Source organism: Athene cunicularia (assembly GCF_003259725.1).
Source record: "Athene cunicularia isolate RWA chromosome 1 unlocalized genomic scaffold, athCun1 chr1_part1, whole genome shotgun sequence".
Taxonomy (NCBI): Eukaryota; Metazoa; Chordata; class Aves; order Strigiformes; family Strigidae; genus Athene; species Athene cunicularia.
Genome location: NW_020799091.1, coordinates 15073405 through 15078404, shown reverse-complemented (window position 1 = coordinate 15078404; position 5000 = coordinate 15073405).

Here is a 5000-nt window from a genome sequence, read left to right as displayed (position 1 = left end):
TTTTTTTTTTTTTTTTTTTTTTTTTTTTAATTTTAGGGTTGGGGTTTTTTTTTGGTGGGAAAAATAATGGAGCTTTTTAATGTGTCTAGACCCTTCTTTTTGGTGCCTTTAGATTTTTCTTTCCAAACCTTGGAAGTTCCCCAAAGCTGCTGCCAGAAGTCTGGGGATATTGCAGTTAATAATTAAAGATATATATATAATAAATTATAGGTAATGAAATCATCCAACAATAGCTGTATGTCAGAGAAGGGAGCTTCTAGTTTTACATGTAGCTTTGCAGAGAGATTTCTGTCAGCTACAGGGAATGATTTGAGCTCCAATAACTTAATTTTAAAATGTTAATTGGTAATATGAAAGGATATTGATTTTTAAGGTGAACTTTGCGGCTCTGTGTTCAAACACACACAATTGCTCCAAACCAGAGTGTTGCCTGCTTTCACTCAGGTTTACTTTCTTAGTTTATTACCACATCCCATGTCCTCAAGCTCTCCTGTTTTGGGCTGGAAGACACCCCCTTTAATTGCTGCAGACGGTGACAGTGATTCCTGAAGCATGATCGTGAGCTCCTTACCATCAACCACGTACCCAGAAGAGCAAGCAAAGAGCATTGAAAGTAGATTTATATATAAACTTATCTGCATGGGCATGTGCCACCGTGTGCGTGACTGTCTGTGTGTGCGTGGTTGGGAAAGTGTGGATTTTCTGTAAATAAATTACTCTTTGAGAGATTTCTTTGCAGGTCAGTGGCAAGCAAACTTCATCTCCATTTCAGAATACTCATTCCTTTATTTTTCAGTAAGTCTTCCTTTTACTTTCCCTCCATGTATTGCCATCCTTCCTCTGAATCTCCAGGCTTGTGTCTCACATTATTTACCCATGGCTTTCTGTGACCTCTGCTTTTGCTCTTGCTTGCCTTTCTTCTTCCTTACCTTGCCTCCTTCGTGTTCCTAAGTGCTCCCCAAAATTTGGTTCCTCCTTTCTTCCATCCTTTAGCATTTAACTTTATGACTTTGTAGATACAAGTAAAAAGTAATGAAAATGGGTTAATATTTCCATTCCATAATGACTGGCTGGTTCTTCACCACTAGGAGCAAGTGAACCTGGAAACAGGTAAAACATTTAGTTAATTTGGTGACGTGTACTCATGTTAGTTCATGGCAAACATGTTTAAAAGTATAGGATTTTAGACGTATGTCCATTATAGTGGCACAGCAAGTTATTGTCTACCAACTGAGGTGAGGAATATGCCTTGGTGTTTTTCAAATATAATGGTAGCATGTTAATTTAAATTTAATTTGAGAGTCCGTAAGGAACCATTTTGTACAATGGTCTAATCTGATCTGACCAAGAATCTCACCCAGCAGTTCCTACATCGTCTGTAATTTCTGTTGGAGTTGGAACATATATTTTAGTGAAACATCCAATCTTAATTTAAAGATTTCAGGAGACAGGAAATCCATCACTTCCCTGGGTAAGTTGTTCCAGTTGTTACCTACTCTCATTTGTTAAAATCTGCATTTGTCTAGCTTTGGTTTCTAATGTGGACTATCAGAGATGACCCCAGTATTCCTGTATCCTGGAAATAATCCCCTCCTTTACTTGACACTACCCTGCTTAGACATGTCAGGATCATTTTTGCAGCTGTGGAAAGCAGGGGAAAGAAAAGTGAAGAGGCCACCTTAGCAATTTTGTTTAAAAGATACAAGGGGGAAAATCTCATTTCAGTAAGTTTTGAGAAGTGAATGGCAGATGATCAAGTAATTGATCACAATGTTTATCTTACAGAAAAACTGGAACAGGAAAGGTGACAGGGATGTAATCAAGATTAAGGCTGGAAAGGAAGAAAGGTGAGATAAGTTTTTAGACTCACTGCTGCTCTGGCGGTTAACCTTGCCTGACTTGTGAGTGCCCACCAAGCTCCTCTCTCGCTCCCAACGGGACAAGGGGAAAAAATAAGATGACAAAGATCATGGGTCATGATAAAGACAGGGAGATCACTCACCAATTAGTATCACAGGCAAAACAGGTTCAACTTGGGGAAAATTAATTTAATTTATTGCCAATTAAGAATAGAGTAGGATGGTAAGAAACAAAGACAAAACTATAAAACATCCCCACCCCCAGCATTTATGAGCCTCAACTTCACTCCTCCTTTCACAACCCTTCTCCCTCTTACCCCAGGCTGTGTGAGGGGACCAGGAATGGGGTCCCGGTCAATCCACAGCACTTCTCTGCTGCTACTTTCTGCTCATACTTTTGTCCTACTCCAGTGTGGACCCTTCCCACAGGGTACGGTCCTTCAGTCGGAACAGACTGATCCAGTGTAGGCTCTCCATGGGCCACAAAACCTGCTCCTATGTGGGCTCCTCTTCACAGGTCACAGCTCCTTCCAGAAGCCTGCTCCAGCACGGGCTCTCCACAGGCTGAAGCTTCCTCCAGCCATCTCTACCTGCTGCAGCATGGGGTTGGCCACAGGCAGCAGTGTTGGTATCTGTTCCATCATGGCCCTCCATGGACTGCAGGGGAATCTCTGCTCCAGCACCTGGACCACCTCCTCCCCACCCTTCTTCACTAACCTCAGTGTCTGCAGGGCTGTTTCTTATCCATTTTTCTCACTTCTCTCTCATGCAGCTGCTATGAAGTGGGTTTTTTTTTACCCTTTCCTAAATACATTATCACAGAGGTACCACCAGCATCACTGATGGGCTCAGCTTTGGGCAGAAATGCGTCTGTTTTGGAGCCAGATGAAACTGGCTCTGACATGGCGGCAGCTTCTGGTGTCTTCTCACAGAAGCCACCCCTGCAGAGCTTGCTAACCCCCACACCCCCAACCTTGCCACATAAACCCAGTACAGCTGCACACTGCCAGGCAAGAGGAGACCAGAAGCGAGAGTTTGCCTGTTTTCCTGGTAGCTGCTGGAGGTGTGCTGCACAAACCATCTTCTGAACTGGGGTCCCTGGCTCCGCCTAGTTCCCTTCAGCCAGACTCTGAAGGTTGTGGTAAGTGATTAAGTGAAAAAGGGACAGATCTCCTAACAACAAAATATTAGAGAAATTAAGAAATTAGTGAAAAATGTTTTATTGAATGCATGAAATGTATGGAGGGGATAGACTAGAGGGAGTCTGGAGAGGGACTGCTGGTTGTTGGTGGCTAATGCTTGCTTTGCCTTAGGCCACATGACAGCTCCTGTCTGCCTTGCCTGGAGGCCACCACTAGAGAAGACTCGTGCTTTAGAGCATCAGCTGAGAGGCTGGCTATCTGCTGCAGCACCTGAGTAAATCTTGCTGCAGAAAATGCATGAATATGATGTTTTTTCCCTCTGGCAAGGCTTGGAAAACTTTGGCTATTTTCTTGATCAGATAGTCTTGTGCTTGGACTAAATGCGTTTATGAAAAGACCCTGCAGGAACCAGAAGAAGATGAGAAAATCTGTGCTAGAGAAGAAATGAAGGCTGTATGTTAGCCAGGAGGAATAAAACTGCAAAGATACCAGAGTCATTCACCTTTTGGGAATCCCAGAGGAAAAGCAGGATATGAAGGAGACAGACAATTTGCAGTGGATGGAGTTCATGATGCATATGTAGTGTAGTGATCAATACCCATTGCTGAAGTAGCAACTTTGGTTCGTATTTATATGTTCTTGCATCCAAAATACAAATCCCGGCTACACAATCTATACAAAAGGCATGTCATTATGTGTCTGGAGACATGTAGCTTTGTGAGGGAGAAGGGGACTTGTCTGAGAAAGGGGGATAGTGAAGCTGTGCTAATTGTTAAGGGTAGGTTGAGACAATTGGAGTACAGAGAGGAGGAAGGGGGAAGAGAAGGGCAATTTCACTAGCAAGAGACACAGAAATAAAGATGCACCACCACGCCTCCCCAGCATGTTCCAGCTGCACCCGGGCAGTTGACAGCATGCAAACAGACAACACCCTGACCCTGGTCTGTGTGCCAGTGCTGCTAAATGAGCTCCTTCAGAGTAGGCAAATGTCTGCACCACAAAGGCTCCCCATGGCACAACCATCTGGGCACGGAGTTCCATCTCAAAACTGGATTCAGTCATTTAGATTAGTCTTGCTTCAAATGCAATTCTCATTGCAGCTTACGCTGTGTGGTCACTGGAAATGCTTCAGCAATAAATAAACGACGGAGAAAACAATTGACTCAACACCCTGTCCTTGCTTAGTCCTTTCTTGCCTTATGAAATGCTGTAGCTCACATAGCTGTCAAATAGATCCATTAGACTGTAAACTCTGGGACATGTCTGTGTCTTTTGTGAAATGCTTAGCACTTCTGGGCAGTAAAAAGTAAATAAAATACAAATCTATGTAGAATTTTTTACACTCCACCCTGTGGCATGGTCTCACATCATCTTTTGAAGTGATACCAGCAGTACTGCATAGATTAGCCATGCACCAGAACAAGATACAGTTTCCTTTCAGTAGCAGAACCTATTTTCAGGAAATTGCTTTACAGTGTTTTTTTGCATTTTTGTTCTTACTGATTTATTTTCCATTCATCTAAATTCTGAGCTAGACAGAACAGGTAATTATTTTTAATAGTGCTTCTCATTAAGAGTGTTATGTTGATACTGAAAAAACTATACTACAATGCATTTTGCTTTGAATGTGTTCATCCAACGATCCCACTCCTTTCCACCATGCTGCATGCTAACATCATTCTTTGCAAACTTACCAACCTTAAGAAACTGAAGTGATATGGTAAGAGACCTTGACCACGAAAGGAGAGGTTATTGTGGTTGTCCTGCAGAAAGTGAAAAATCCTGATTATTCTTTAAATCACTCTGATGTCAATCAATCAGGATTATTTCCATTTGAGAAAAATGTGGTAATGTTAGTATAATTAAGAACTGCCATATTAAGTTAGACAATGTCCATTTAGAACAGTACCCTATGTCTAACAACCAGTAGAAGTTTATTAGGGAAGAGTATGAGAAGCTGAGCAGTCCTTCATTTAAACTTGAAGGGACTTTGAAGAGG